Source organism: Procambarus clarkii, chromosome 12, assembly GCF_040958095.1.
Source record: "Procambarus clarkii isolate CNS0578487 chromosome 12, FALCON_Pclarkii_2.0, whole genome shotgun sequence".
NCBI classification, from domain to species: domain Eukaryota; kingdom Metazoa; phylum Arthropoda; class Malacostraca; order Decapoda; family Cambaridae; genus Procambarus; species Procambarus clarkii.
Genome location: NC_091161.1, coordinates 38,230,094 through 38,247,647, shown reverse-complemented (window position 1 = coordinate 38,247,647; position 17,554 = coordinate 38,230,094).

Below are 17,554 nucleotides of genomic sequence, written 5' to 3'. Positions count from 1 at the left end.
GTCACCCAAAAATGTCAGGAGGCTGCAAGCAGGTTTGTCACAGCCCGACAGGAAAAAACAGAGAAGCAAAGGAAGAATCCGTGGTTTAATAAGGAATGAATGAAAGCAAAGGAGCAGAACAAAAGGGCATGGAGGAACTTCCGTAATAACAGAACACCAGAAAGTAGAGAGAGATACCAGAGAACCAGGAACGAGTATGTCAGTGTGAGAAGAGCAGCTGAGAAAAGGTATGAAAATGATATAGCTAATAAAGCCAAGACCGAACCCAAGCTACTACACAGTCACATCAGGAGGAAGACAACAGTGAAGGAACAGGTGATGAAACTTAGGGTGGGCGAGGACAGGTACACAGAGAATGACAAAGAGGTGTGTGAAGAACTCAACAAAAGGTTCCAGGAGGTCTTTACAATAGAACAGGGAGATGTCGCGGCGCTAGAAGAGGTGGCAGCAAACCAGGTGACCTTGGATAGGTTCGAAATTACAAGAGATAAGGTCAAGAAGCACCTATTGGAGCTGGATGTGAGAAAAGCTGTTGGGCCGGATGGAATCTCGCCATGGGTCTTGAAAGAGTGTGCAGGAGCACTTTGCCTACCACTCTCCATAGTGGTAGGAGACAACATAGTTTGTTGTCTCTCAATGTTTGCTGACGACGCCAAAATTATGAGAAGGATTAAGACAGAGGAGGACAGCTTGAGGCTTCAAGAAGACCTGGACAAGCTGCAGGAATGGTCGAACAAATGGCTGTTAGAGTTTAATCCAAGCAAATGTAATGTAATGAAGATAGGGGTAGGAAGCAGGAGACCAGATACAAGGTATCACTTGGGAGATGAAATACTTCAAGAGTCCGAGAGAGAGAAAGACCTGGGGGTTGATATCACGCCAGACCTGTCCCCTGATGCTCATATCAAGAGGATAACAGCAGCAGCATATGCCAGGTTGGCTAACATAAGAACGGCCTTTAGAAACTTGTGTAAGGAATCTTTCAGAACATTATATACCACATATGTCAGACCTATCCTGGAGTATGCGGCAAGCAAGTAGGTCACTGGAAACGGGGGACCTACCAGAAATATGGAAGACTGCTAATGTAGTACCAATATACAAAAAGGGTGACAGACAAGAGGCACTGAACTACAGGCCAGTGTCCTTAACTTGTATACCATGCAAGGTGATGGAGAAGATTGTGAGAAAAAACCTAGTAACACATCTGGAGAGAAGAGACTTCGTGACAACCCATCAACATGGGTTCAGGGAGGGTAAATCTTGCCTTACAGGATTGATAGAATTCTACGATCAGGTGACAAAGATTAAACAAGAAAGAGAAGGGTGGGCGGACTGCATTTTTTTGGACTGTCGGAAAGCCTTTGACACAGTACTCCATAAAAGGTTGATGCATAAGCTAGAGAAACAGGCAGGAGTAACTGGTAGGGCGCTCCAGTGGATAAGGGAGTACCTAAACAATAGGAAGCAGAGAGTTACAGTGAGGGGTGAGACCTCAGACTGGCGTGAAGTCACCAGTGGAGTCCCACAGGGCTCTGTACTTGGACCTATCCTGTTTCTGATATACGTAAATGATCTCCCAGAGGGTATAGACTCATTCCTCTCAATGTTTGCTGACGACGCCAAAATTATGAGAAGGATTAAGACAGAGGAGGACAGCTTGAGGCTTCAAGAAGACCTGGACAAGCTGCAGGAATGGTCGAACAAATGGCTGTTAGAGTTTAATCCAAGCAAATGTAATGTAATGAAGATAAGGGTAGGAAGCAGGAGACCAGATACAAGGTATCACTTGGGAGATGAAATACTTCAAGAGTCCGAGAGAGAGAAAGACCTGGGGGGTTGATATCACGCCAGACCTGTCCCCTGATGCTCATATCAAGAGGATAACAGCAGCAGCATATGCCAGGTTGGCTAACATAAGAACGGCCTTTAGAAACTTGTGTAAGGAATCTTTCAGAACATTATATACCACATATGTCAGACCAATCCTGGAGTATGCGGCACCAGCATGGAGTCCATATCTAGTCAAGCATAAGACTAAAATGGAAAAGGTTCAAAGGTTTGCCACCAGACTAGTACCCGAGCTGAGAGGTATGAGCTACGAGGAGAGACTACGGGAATTAAACCTCACTTCGTTGGAAGACAGAAGAGTTAGAGGGGGACATGATCACCACATTCAAGATCCTCAAGGGAATTGACAGGGTTGATAAAGACTGGCTGTTTAACACAAGGGGCACACGCACTAGAGGACACAGGTGGAAACTGAGTGCCCAAATGAGCCACAGAGATATTAGAAAGAACTTTTTTAGTGTCAGAGTTGTTGACAAATGGAATGCATTAGGAAGTGATGTGGTGGAGGCTGACTCCATACACAGTTTCAAGTATAGATATGATAGCCTGGAGTCCATACCTAGTTAAACACAAGACGAAGTTAGAGAAGATTCAGAGGTATGCCACCAGACTGGTCCCGGAACTGAGAGGAATGTGTTACGAGGAAAGGCTAAGGGAGCTGAACCTCACAACCTTGGAAAACAGAAAAGTAAGGGGAGACATGATAAGCACCTACAAAATACTCGGGGGAATTGACAGGGTGGACGAAGACAAACTCTTTAGTGCGGGTGGAACACGAACAAGGGGACACAGGTGGAAACTTAGTACCCAGATGAGCCACAGAGATGTTAGAAAGAATTTTTTCAGTGTCAGGGTAGTTAACAAATGGAATGCATTAAGTAGTGTTGCGGTGGAGGCTGACTCCATACACAGTTTCAAATGTAGATATGATAGAGCCCAATAGGCTCAGGAATATGTACACCAGTTGAGAGGCGGGACCAAAGAGCCAGAGCTCAACCCCCGCAAATACAACTAGGTGAGTACACACTGGCAGTCCGTCGTCCACCGGCAACACAGAGTAAACCATCACTCCCTTGCTCTCAGCCGGGACCTGCAAACACCCTAAGGCCCATCACCCAGGAGACTGGGAGTATTGTGTTGTTGATGTTGGTCGTCCTTCCTTTCGGACAACAACCCACAAATTCCGTAGAGAGCTTACACTTTACCAGATCACCCTGCGCGCTCCTGGCACTTGAACCCCTTTTCAACGTTACACGTTTAATGGGTTGCGGCTCCAATACTGACCTCGTTGTCACGTGCACACACCCACTCGAGCTGCTGTGACTCCCCACACTCTCCTTATTTGGTATGATCTCCGCAATCCTCTTTTTTGAAATATTACTATGTACTACCACAGCTATGGTTCTTGGTTCTCCTCTCTCTCTCTTTCTCTCCCCCCCCCCTCTCCCTCCCCCTCCTCCTCCCTCCCCCATACTTTCTGGGAAGCCTCACAAGGATAAGGGCAAACACTGGCAAATTTGAATACATATACTGGACACGGCACATGCACAATATATATACACATATAATAATATGACTACAACACTCTATACTATTGTAGTCAGGTTGCACTCCAATACCATCAGGACTCTGTCATCTGCCTATCAAGTGGTAGCCTAACTACTGTCTCACCACTTATACCACCAACCTCACCAAGTAAGTCAAGTCTCATAAGACAATATTGCACTATCAGCAAGAGAATATATATATATATATATATATATATATATATATATATATATATATATATATATATATATATATATATATATATATATATATATATATATATATATATATATATATATATATATATATATATATATTGTGTATTTAAAGGTTACAAAACATACAAGACAAATGCCTAAAGGTTATGGATCTCTTGAAGCTCCTCCGCTTCTGGACAGGAACCGAGGACGCAGCAAGCATTTCCCCTCTGGATCGCCACACTGAGACGCTGAAACAAAAAACTGGAAGCCCTTGGGTCTCTGGTGACGTCAATGAGCTTGGAACCCAATTCCTTGAGAAATCCCAAGGCACTCTTGCCCCAGGGGAGATGCGTCTCAGACGCTATGGGAACAAAGAGGTATTGACCTTCCAGTCGCCTGTACTTGAGTGATTTTGTTGTTTCCCTGTGGTTGGTCACCCCACCTGCTTGATCAGCTCCGAAGTGTACATAGGTGTCAGCCAGGGTGGATACACATGTGTAGTCCCACACCAACTGTCTTCCCTCCTTCCATGAGTATATGGTGATGCCATCAGGGCGAAGTGCGGGGAAATCCTGGTTTTGGACCCCTAGGATGCGAGGTTCTCTCTCCGCTGGGCACCTAGCTGAGACGAGGCTTCTCTTGATGATGTCATTGACCTCGTTGTGTCTTGCATGCCAGCCCTTTGTGCTTCCGCAATGCAACCCATGCAGTCCGAATTGGTCTGTTTCCACCCTGTTGCAAATACACTTGTATTCAGTGTGAATTGGGGCACCAAGGCGGAGGGCCACTGCTACACGAAGGGATTATGGATCTAGGCGTGTGCCCATTGCTGACATGGGTACTGCCAGGAGGAAGTCTCCTGCATGGGGGACACGCACTGCTCTGAGGCGGGCTTTCTCCTTGTCGGATGTTGCGACGCTGAGCATGGCATCAGCTACTTTTTCCACTAGAGGGTGGTCCCAGGCAGACTCTATATATATATATATATATATATATATATATATATATATATATATATATATATATATATATATATATATATATATATATATATATATATATATATATATATATATATATATATATATATATATATATATATATATATATATATTGTGACGATAATCTCCTTCAAGAGAGATTGAGCCTGCTCTTCCCTCCTAAGTACGTCCCTATACAACTAATAACAAAATAACAAATAATATAGAAGATATATCCAACAAGTACAACACCAAGGTTTGCCAGAGAGCAAACGTATTCAGCACCAGGAACACCTGCTCCACCTCCGCCACTCAAACCAGCGAACTACCTGTCCGTCGCCTGCACGTCGCTGATTGGCTGGTGTACATCGCACCTGCTCCCTCCACCCGCCACACTACCTGATGTCTGAGGCCACCACGACCTACAGCCCTCAGAATATCCCGTGCTTTCCACAAGTTAACACGTCTCATTGGTAGACTAAGCCCTGGCTTACGTGTACTAAGAGAGGTGGCAGCTTAAAGCCAATATTCCTGCACTCATATATCTCCTTGTATATTATTCACTTTAATATTACTAACTTGTCTTAACGTAACTTTTCATTTTGCCAGTGATTATTCTTATTATTTTGTTTGATGGATTTTATGTTACAATTTTTATGTCCATTTTATTCATGTTTTGCTTTTCTAACGTAATTAAAATCTCATTGTTAAATTTACTTGTGTTTTGTGTGTCTTCCCATTACCTTACCACAGACGGAAGTTCCAGATTTTCTCTTTTTGTTTCTTTATGTGATGAGGCCATACCCCTAGATTTTGAAACAGCCGAACACCAACGCGTTACCGTCACAATATATATATATATATATATATATATATATATATATATATATATATATATATATATATATATATATATATATATATATATATATATATATAAATGTCATTACACAAAAAAGTTACAATATTGATTACATGCAGGGTACAAGGCTGCTTGTCACAAGTTGAACAGCTCCTCCAGCTCCTCAGATAGCGGGCAGGAACCATGGATGCAGTGAGCATTTCCTCTCTGGATTGCCACACTAAGGCGCTGAAAAAGAAAACTGGCAGCTCTAGGGTCTCTAGTTGTTTCGATTAGCTTAGACCCCAACTCCTTCAAAAAGCTAGCAGCACTTTTACCCCACGCACCAAGTGTCTCTGAGGCAATGGGGACAAAATTGTAGTGGTGCTCAAGGTCTCTGTATTTATGTGACTTGGTCGCTTCCCGGTGATTGGCAGCTCCTCCTGCTTGTGTAGCACAAGTCAACATAGGTATTGGCTAAAGTTGAAACGCAAGTGTAGTCCCACACCAACTGTCTACCATTCTTCCAGGGGTTCACCGTGATTCCGTCTGGGCGATTGACAGGCTCATCAGAGTTGCGGGACAGTAGGTAACGGGGCTCTCTCTCTGCTGGACAACCGGCTGTGGTAAGGCTTCTTTTAATAATGTCATTGACCTCGCCGTGTCTTGCATGCCATCCTCCTGTTCTTTGGCAGAGAAGGCCATGCCGTCCGTATCTGTTGGCCTCTGCCTCGCCGCAAATACACCTGTTTTCGGTGTGGATTGGGGCAGCGAGGCGGAGAGCCACGGCAATTCGGAGGGCCTGCGGTGAGAGACGGGTGCCGGTTGCTGACATTGGGGTTGCTAATTGAAAATCACCTGCATGGGGAGCTGCTACAGCTCTAAGTCGGGCAGTGTCATGTGGTGTTGTCGCAGCTTCTAGCAAAGTCGCAGCTTCTTGGTCTGCAATGGGGCGATCCCAGCTGGATTGCTTATGGGCTTCAGAAGGCGGTGGTTGGGGTGCTGGTCCTGCGAGAGAGACCCATTTGGTTGTGCAGTCTGTAAAGCTGGGATCATGTACCCCTGCCTGTTGAACTAGGTGCTCAGGTAGGATTTCCTTCACCAAGTTGTCAGACCCCACTGAAGAGGACTGGAACGCTGGTACAGCAATTTGTGTTGCTGTGCGCACGCCAAGGCCCCCGAGTCTAACAGGAAGGGAGGCCTGTTTCCACTGTATGTCGCTGAGGGAAAGATTGAGGGCTTTTTCTAGTGTTGATTTCAGCAAGCTGTCGTACTCTTCTAATTTAATATTGTTGAAAGATGGCGAACATCTTAGAAAGTAGGTCAGCCTGGGGAGGGACAAGCATCTGGTGATGAGGTAAAGTGCATCATGAGCATCGATGTCTTCAATCCTCTCGTTCATCCTCTTCAGGTCAGTGATCTTCTTACCAAGGACCCCGTCGATGGCATTCCTTCGAAGAGGAGCACCTAGGAGTGTGCTGTCCTCAGGGTTGGTTGTATGAATGTCAGGCAAAACAACCTTTATTTGCTCTATTATGTGCTGGTTGGTGGAGGTTATTTCGCACTTGGAAGGGTTCAGGGTGAGGCTTAGGCTTGCTCCTGAATTATTCTTATGTCGTCCAAGAGTGAGGCTGGGGAGCCAACTAGTGTACCGTCATCCAAAAACCAAATGTTGAGTATACTGGACAGGTTATCGGTGATTTCCTTGATAACTAGACAGAAAAGAAAAGGAGCAAGGGGGTCACCCTGTTGGACACCTTCTTGTGATTAAATTTCATGTTCCCCAAAAAGCAGAGTTAGATTCTTGCTGTAGCATGAGTTTACAAACGGGTAGAGGGAAGGAAAAAGGTGATGAACTGCACTGGGTACTGCATCCCTTCTAACCAGATTGAAAGCATTTTTGAAGTCCAGCTTTATCAGGGCTTTTTCATCCGTATTGTTGGCAATGTAGGCTCTAGCTGCATGAGCCGCTGCCTCACACCCTTGGGGAATGCCAAACCCAAGCTGTTTTGGCCTCAGCATGTCGGCTGCTGCCTGACTAACTGCTCTAGCAGCAGCCTTAGCTACGAGACGCCGGAGTGAATTGCCCACAGCTATCGGTCTGATTCCTCCATCTTTTTTCCTCAGAGCACAGAGAGTAGCGCCAAAAAAGAGAGGCCGTATGGCCTCTGGTATGTTGCCAGCTAGACATGTGTTGGCGAATCTAGTTAGTTCCACCAGGAGGCCCTGTGCAATGTCTCCCAGTGCAGGATTGAGCATTTGTTTGATGTGGATGGGTCGTAGTCCTGTGAACCCACCTGCTGATCCTGGTGGGAAGGATAAAGCTGCTTTATGCACCATGGATTCGAGCACACACAGGGGTTCTGCTCTGGTGACACCGACTAGGGGAACACTGTCGTCACGAGGAGCTCTGGGTGGGTGTTTTTCCCTCAGGGCTTGTGCTGTATCGGCAACCTAACCTTTTCGGCTACCTAACCTAACCTATAAAGATAGGTTAGGTTAGGTAGGGTTGGTTAGGTTCGGTCATATATCTGCGTTAATTTTCACTCCAATAAAAAAACATTGACCTCATACATAATGAAATGGGTAGCTTTATCATTTCATAAGAAAAAATTTAGAGAAAATATATTAATTCACGAAAACTTGCCTTATTAGGCAAACCGGGCCTTGCATAGTAGGCTGAGAAGTGCATTCTGGCTACTAGGTACGATCGACATATATATATATATATATATATGTCGTACCTAGTAGCCAGAACTCACTTCTCAGCCTACTATTCAAGGCCCGATTTGCCTAATAAGCCAAGTTTTCCTGAATTAATATATTTACTATAATTTTTTTCTTATGAAATGATAAAGCTACCCTTTTCTCTATGTATGAGGTCAATTTTTATTTATTGGAGTTAAAATTAACGTAGATATATGACCGAACCTAACCAACCCTACCTAACCTAACCTAACCTATATATATAGGTAAGGTTAGGTTAGGTAGCCAAAAAAAGCTAGGTTAGGTTAGGTTAGGTAGGTTAGGTAGACGAAAAAACATTAATTCATGAAAACTTGGCTTATTAGGCAAATCGGGCCTTGCATAGTAGGCTGAGAAGTGAGTTCTGGCTACTAGGTACGACATATATATATATATATATAGACATATGTCATACCTAGTAGACAGAACGCACTTCTCAGCCTACTATGCAAGGCCCGATTTGCCTAATAAGCCAAGTTTTCATGAATTAATTGTTTTTCGACTACCTAACCTAACTTTTTCTGCTACCTAACCTAACCTAACCTATAAAGATAGGTTAGGTTAGGTTAGGTAGGGTTGGTTAGGTTCGGTCATATATCTACGTTAATTTTAACTCCAATAAAAAAAAATTGACCTCATACATGATGAAATGGGTAGCTTTATCATTTCATAAGAAACAAATTAGAGAAAATATATTATTTCAGGAAAACTTGGCTTATTAGGCAAATCGAGCCTTGCATAGTAGGCCGAGAAGTGCGTTCTGGCTACTAGGTACGACATATATATATATATATATATATATATATATATATATATATATATATATATATATATATATATATATATATATATATATATATATATATAAAAGTTTGTGAGGGTACCACCTCTGGTGCCAATGTGGGGACCCATAGCCTCGGAGAAGAAAATAAAAAGTATTCAGAGGAGACCTTGTGGTTTCTCACTGAACACTAATATTATCTTCTCCTACCACCCCCATTCTTTTGTATGTACACATATATATTTACTTTATTTGAACTTTGTTACAAAAAAGGAGTTACATATGGGTTACAAAGATGGTTATCATAGGTTGTCGAGTTCCTCCAGCTCCTCAGATGGCGGGCAGGAACCCTGGATGCAGTGCGCATTTCCCCTCTGTATCGCCACACTGAGGCGCTGGAAAAGAAAGCTTGCAGCTCTTGGGTCCCTTGTTGTTTCAATGAGCCTAGAACCCAGTTCCTTCAAAAAACTGGTAGCACTTTTACCCCAGGCGCCGAGTGTCTCAGAAGCAATGGGGACAAAATTGTAGTGGTGATCCAGTTCTCTATACTTACGGGATTTGGTTGCTTCCCTGTGGGTGGCAGCGCCACCTGGTTGTGCAACACTGAGGTTAATGTAGGTGTTAGCCAGGGTTGATACGCACGTGTAGTCCCATACCAACTGCTTGCTATTCTTCCAGAGGTTCACTGTGATACCATCCGGGCGACCAATAAGAGCATCAGAGTTACGGGGCGTTAGGTAACGGGGCTCTCTTTCAGCTGGGCATCCAGCTGTGGTGAGGCTCCTCTTGATGATGTCGTTAACTTCACTGTGCCTCGAGTGCCATCCCCCTGTGCTTTGGCAGAGTAGGCCATGGTGGCCGTACCTGTCAGCCACCACCTCGCTGCAAATACACCTATAGCTGGTGTGGATTGGGGCAGCAAGGTGGAGGGCCACAGCAATTCGAAGGGCGTGTGGTGTGAGACGCGTGCCAGTTGCCGACATTGGGGTTGCTAACAGGAAATCCCCTGCATGTGGTGCTGCTACTGCTGTGAGGCGAACAATGTCGTGTTGTGTTGTTGCAGCACCCAGGCACTCTGCAGCAACTTGGTCTACAATGGGGCCATCCCAGCTGGATTGCTTGTGGGCTTTTGGGGATGGTGGTTGAGGTGATTGGCCTGCACGAGAGGCCCACTCTGTGGCACAGCGTATATATATATATATATATATATATATATATATATATATATATATATATATATATATATATATATATATATATATATATATATATATATATATATATATATATATATATATATATATATATATATATATATGTCGTACCTAGTAGCCAGAACACACTTCTCAGCCTACTATGCAAGGCCCAATTTGCCTAATAAGCCAAGTTTTCATGAATTAATTGCTTTTCGTCTACCTAACCTACCTAACCTAACCTAACCTAACTTTTTCAGCTACCTAACCTAACCTAACCTATAAAGATCGGTTAGGTTAGGTTAGGTAGGGTTGGTTAGGTTCGGTCATATATCTACGTTAATTTTAACTCCAATAAAAAAACATTGACCTCATACATAATGAAATGGGTAGCTTTATCATTTCATAAGGAAAAAAATAGAGAAAATATATTAATTCAGGAAAACTTGGCTTATTAGGCAAATCGGGCCTTGCATAGTAGGCTGAGAAGTGCGTTCTGGCTACTAGGTACGACATGTATATATATATATATATATATATATATATATATATATATATATATATATATATATATATATATATATATATATATATATATATATATATATATATATATATATATATATATACATGTCGATAATCTCTTCCAAGAGAGATTGAGCCTGCTCTTCCCTATATCATTCACGTCATTCTACAAATACAAGATGCTATATTGAAGATACGTCCACCAGTATCACAAAACGTTTTGCCTAACCATCCCTACCTAACCTAACCTATCTTTATAGGTTATGTTAGGTTAGGTAGCCGAAAAAGTTAGATTAGGTTAGGTAGGTTAGGTAGTCGAAAAACAATTAATACACGAAAACTTGGCTTGTTAGGCAAATCGGGCCTTGCATAGTAGGCCGAGAAGTGCGTTCTGGCTACTAGGTACGACATATATATATATATATATATATATATATATATATATATATATATATATATATATATATATATATATATATATATATATATATATATATATATATATATATATGTATATATATATAAATAATGTTGTACCTAGTAGCCAGAACGTCGTACTTTGCCTACTATGCAAGGCCCGATTTGCCTAATAAGTCAAGTTTTCCTGAATATATATATTTTTCAAAAAAATTTCTTATGAAATGAAAAATCTGTCCATTTCATTATGTATAAGTTAATTTGTTTAAATTTGAGTTAAAACTAACGTAGATATATGACCGAACCTAACCAACCCTACCTAACCTATCTTAACCTAACCTAAACTAACGCAACTAAGTCAATAAATTATGGTCTTAATATATAATAATAATAATTCAAATTATTTGGAAAAAATTTATTGAAAATAAAGAAAATCAATCAGCTTATTAGACAAATCGGGCCTTGCATATTAGGCAGAGAAGTGCATTCTGGCTACTAGGTACGACATATTATATATATATATATATATATATATATATGTCGTACCTAGTAGCCAGAACTCACTTTTTGGCCTACTATTCAAGGCCCGATTTGCCTAATAAGCCAAGTTTTCCTGAATTAATATATTTTTTCTAATTTTTTTCTTATGAAATGATAAAGCTACCCATTTCATTATGTATGAGGTCAATTTTTTTTTATTGGAGTTAAAATTAACGTAGATATATGACCGAACCTAACCAACCCTACCTAACCTAACCTAACCTATCTTTATAGGTTAGGTTTGGTTAGGTAGCCGAAAAAGTTAGGTTAGGTTAGGTTAGGTAGGTTAGGTAGTCGAAAAACAATTAATTCATGAAAACTTGGCTTATTAGGCAAATCGGGCCTTGCATAGTAGGCTGAGAAGTGCGTTCTGGCTACTAGGTACGACATATATATATATATATATATATATATATATATATATATATATATATATATATATATATAATATTGTGACGGTAATCTCTTTCAAGAGAGATTGAGCCTGCTCTTCCCTACATCATTACGTCGTACATACAAGATACTATATAGAAGATACATCCACCAGTATCGCCAAACGTTTTGCCCAGGAAGCAAATCGTACCCCCACACCCCCCGACACCTGCTACTCCCGCCATAACCAGCAAACTGCTCATCCTCTGCCTGCATGTTGCTGATTGGCTGGTGTCTCGTCGCACCTGCACTCCGCTACCACCACAAGTCGACGTCTGGGCAGCAGCGCGCCAGACTCGTCAGAATATCTTTGTGCTCCTTGGAGTTAACATCTCTCGCTAGTAGACTAAGCCTTGGCTTTCATGTACTAAGGGAGGTGGCAGCTTGAAGCCAGTATTCCAGCACCACACATATTATTTATTTTGCTATTGCTGTAACTTACTTGTCTTAGCATAACTTTTCATTTGCCAGTGATTATTCATGTTATTTTGTTTGTTGACTTGTCCTACATTTTATGAGATTGCCTTTATTCATGTCTTGTTTTCTAGAGTAATTAAAATTTCATTGTTTATATACTTGTGTTTTGTGTGTCTTCCCATTACCTTACCACAGACGAAAGGACAAACTTTTCTCTTTTTTTTTTGTGATGTGACGAGGCCCTGCCCCCAGCTTTTGAAACAGCCGAACACCAACGCTTTACCGTCACAATATATATATATATATATATTGTGACGGTAACGCGTTGGTGTTCGGCTGTTTAAGGCTAGGGGTATGGCCTCGTCACATAGTTATAAAAAAAAATAGAAAAACTGGAACTTCGTCTGTGGTAAGGTAAGGAGAAGACACACAAAACACAAGTAAATTTTAACAATGAAATTTTAATTACGTTAAATAAATCAAAACATGAAAAAATGGACAAACAAATTCTTATAATAAAATCAATCAATCAAAATAATAAGAATACTTAAATGACACAATGAAAAGTTACGTTAAGATAAAATAACAAGAAGTGCAACACAAAATAAATGGGAAGGTGCTGGAATATTGGCTTTAAGCTACCACCTCTCTCAGTACACGCTAACGTCTAGCCGGGAGGAGTGATAACCACGAAAGCACTGAATATTCTGAGGTCTGAGGTCGTGGCGACCCCAGACATCAAGTAGTATGGGGGGGTGGAGTGCAGGTGCAGCCAGACCGGCGACCAATCAGCGGAGCCGGTAGCGATCAACAGGTAGTTTGGCGGTTTGAGTCCGAACAGGTGTGTGGCTGCAACGTTTTGCGCTCTGGCAAACCTTGCTGGTGTTGTTGTCGTTGTTGGACATTTCTTCCATAGTAGTTTTATATAATTTCAACGACGTAGTTGTGGAGGGAAGAGCAGGCTCAATCTCTTGAAGGAGATTATCGTCACAACTCTCCCCTGAAGCCTGCGGTTCTGGAAGAAGTACGTCGTTATGTGCTGGAGTAATGGATGGAGTCGCTTCTACTTCATAAACTCTGGAGAGGGCATCGGCTATGGTGTTGTCAGAACCCTTGATATAGCGGATCTCCAGGTTGAAGTCTTGTAAATACAGAGCCCATCGTAGAAGACGCTGGTTGGTGAATTGGGCTTGATGTAGGAAGCGGAGAGGGTTGTGGTCTGAGAAGATGGTGGTAGACCTGGCGCCTTGTAGGTACGGAGCGAAGTGTTGGAGGTTCAGGACGATGGATAGTAGCTCCTTTTCAATAGTGTTGTAGTTCCTCTGGTGTGGTTTCAGTTTGTAGCTGTAGTAGCAGACAGGTAGAACCTCCTCGCCTCGTTGTTGCATCAGGACACCACCAATGCCGGTACCACTGGCGTCGACATGAAGGACGAAAGGCTTGGTGATATCTGGAGAGGCGAGAATGGGGTTAGAACAGAGGAGGAATTTGAGTTGTTCGAAAGCAACGGTTTGCTGTATGGTCCAATTATACCGTTGCTTGGGACTGGTTAATAGAATTAGAGGTGTGGCGACTGTACTGAAATTCCTCACAAACCTACGGTAGTAAGAGGCAAGACCAAGGAAGCGCAGGAGCTGCTTCCTGGTGGTAGGCTGTGGATACTGTTGGATGGCTTGAGTGTGTGAGTCTAACGGAGCTATGCTGCCACTCCCGATAACATGACCCAGATAACGCAATTTACCTTTCGCGAAAGTGGACTTGCCCAGGTTGATGGTGAGGCCGGCTGTCAGGAGCTTGGAGAACAGACGTCGCAGCTGGAGCAGATGTTCACTCCAGGAGTTGGAGGCTACGACGATATCGTCCAGGTAGGCGTATGTGTTATCCAAGCCCTGGATGACACGGTTGACAGCTCTTTGAAAGGTGGCCGGGGCATTACAAAGTCCGAAAGGAAGGCGTTCATATCTGAAAAGTCCAAAAGGAGTGATGAAGGCAGATATCTCTTTAGCGCGCTCCGTTAGACACACTTGATAGTACCCCTTAAGCAAGTCCACTTGGGACAAGTACTGGGCACTACCAATGGCATCAAGGATGTCATCTATCCTTGGCAAGGGGTAAGCATCCTTGACAGTGACAGAGTTCAGTTTACGATAGTCAGTGCACAACCGCACCTTACCTTGGGGTTTGGGCACCAAGATACAAGGTGAGGCCCAGGGGGACTCACAAGGTGTAGCCAGTCCATGATCCAAGAGGTATTGCACCTCAGCACGCATGACTTCCTTCTTGCTCGGGCTGATTCGGTAGAAGGGTTGACGAATCGGCCGGGTGTCGGGGAGCAGTTGGATGTCGTGCTGGGTAACATTACACTCTTGGGGATCATCTCGGAACAACTGTTGATGTTCTCTGAAGATCTTGACGAGAGGTGCACTATTATTATCCTGAAAGTATTTGGGAAGATCATTAAGGATTTCGGAATTAGAAAGCGCTGACTCCTTGTCAGTGCTTTCGGGAGGGGAAGCCGGGAAGGTCTCACTGTGGATGTAGGGTTCTGTGAAAGTAGAATAGTTAGTCAGGACAGTGGGAGGAGTACCATTATATTGCTTCAGGAGGTTGACGTGGCACAGCTGGGTCTTCCGCCGCCTATCTGGAGTCTCTATTACGTAGTTGTTATTATTCCTGCACTCTTTGACGCAGTAGGGTCCTGAAAACCTGTTTTGTAAAGGTGAACCTGGGATAGGGAAATAGGCAAGGACGAAGTCTCCCGGCTTGAATTTTCTTACTTTGCTGGTCTGGTCGTAATGAGTCTTCATTCTCACCTGGGCTTTCAATAGATTATCATGGGCAAAGCGGTGGACTCTCTCTAGAATGTGTTGAAGGTTTTGAAGAAACTGGGGCACATTCTGATGCTCACTGAAGGTGGCATCTCGGAGAGAGTCTTTGAAAGCCTTAAGGGGAGTACGGCACTTACGGCCGTAGAGCATCTCATAAGGAGATACTCCTAGGGACTCATTGGGGAGACTTCTGAAAATACACATTATTAGGTCAATCTGCTTATCCCAATCCTTCGAGGTTTCACTACAAAACTTTTTCAAGAGTGCTTTGATGGTCTGATGACTACGTTCAAGAGAACCCTGTGAAGCAGGATGATAGGGGCTGGACAATACCTGTTTGATGTTGAACTCCTCCAGTGTCCTTTTGAAGAGATCACTGGTGAAGTTGGTACCACAGTCACTTTGAATCTCCCTGGGAAATCCGTATTGAGTGAAGATCTTCAATAGATGTTTGATAACCGTAGCAGCCGTGATGTTCTTCACTGGAACTGCTATGGGAAATCTGGTGGTAGGACACAGGATGGTTAGGATGTAGGCGTTACCTGAACTGGTCCGAGGTAAAGGACCAACACAGTCTATTATGAGTCTGTGGAAAGGTTCCGCAGGCACCTGTATGGGAATCAGTGGTGCTCTGGGAATGGAGACGTTCGGTTTGCCTGCCATCTGACATGTATGACACTGTTTTACGTACTGTTTGACGTTATTTACCATACCTGGCCAGTAGTAGTCTTGACGAATTCCATGGTAAGTCTTGTTGAAGCCGTAGTGGGAGAGTGCTCCGTGGGCCAGGTGTAGAATAGTGGGCCGCAGGCTGGTGGGAATCACAAGTTGTTCGATGTTGGCCCAATCGTCCTCCTCCTTCAGTTTACTGGGTCTATATCTGCGGTAGAGCAAGTTGTTCTCTAGGAAGAACCCAGGAATACTGTCGGGTTGAGTCTCAGCCTGGAAAAACAATGGTGTTAAAGTAAGATCTTCCCTCTGCAACTTACGGAACTCCAACTTGGTCAGATGCGGGGGTAGTTTCTGAGGGTCTTGAGGGACAGCGGTAGCAGTAGAGTCAGCTGGCTGTGGACGTACGGCTTGTGCACGGGTGGTCACGAGAACCGGAGGAGAAACTTCATCACTCTCTTGAACCTCTGCTGGAACATACTCTAGAATAGGGTTTATTGGCACAGAGTTACACACCTGGGGTTTGTCCATGACGATCAGGTTGGTCGGTTGCAGGTCTTCTGCCAAGTCGTTGCCTAGGAGAAGTTGCACTCCAGGCATGGGAAAAGGCTTTTCCCTGACGGCGACTTGGACTTCCCCGTTCACGTAGGGACAATCCAGGTGGACTCTGGCGAGAGGGTATGGAGTGGTAGCAGTGAGGTCAGTGATGAAGACGGTTTCTCCGGTGTAGACGATGTTGGGCACAGCCGACTTCAAGATGATCGATTGTAGAGCCGCTGTGTCCCTCAAGATCTTCAATTTGAAACGTCCCTCCGGATTTGAACCGTTGGCAGAGACAGTTCCAGTATACAGGTGGTTACTGAAAAGAGAAAGATCATTAACATCAACACCAACATTCATCACAGGCTTACCGGACTTAGGAGGAGTTGGTTTGGGTCTTTGTTGGTCAGTGGTTCCCTTGTATTGAGACTTACCACACTTGTCTATGGTATGTCCATAGAGTCTACAATACTTGCAGTACAGTTGTGAACCAGCTTGATCAGGGCTCACCTTCTCGTAACTGTACCACGACTTCTTACTGGGGGATGGTTCGGGTGTCAGCCGGTGGATGAGGCTGTAAGTGTCAGCCGACTTAGCACACTTCAGGTAGTCGGTTTCTTCTTTATCTGCTAAGTAGAGGCGGACAGGAGGTGGCACACGTCTCAAGAATTCTTCAACAAGCATCAGGTTGACGAGTTCTGTAAAAGTAGAGACATGTGCTGCTTCCAGCCATTTCATGAAATACCTCCGTTTCGTGTTAGCAAACTCGAGGAAGGTAGTGGTACTTGCCTTCAGGTGGTCACGGAATTTCCTTCTATAACTTTCAGTAGAGAGGAGGTAGGCGTCCAACACTGCTTGTTTCAGAGTGTAGTAGTCATTCTCAGACGCCAAAGTACTGAGTGTGACGGCAGCTCTACCTGTAAGATGGACTCTGAGAAGTGTGGCCCATTGGTCGACAGGCCAACTGAGTTGATTAGCAAGGGTTTCAAAGGTGGTAAAGAACACATCAACTTCTGCTTCTACAAAGGATGGCATTAACTTACTTGC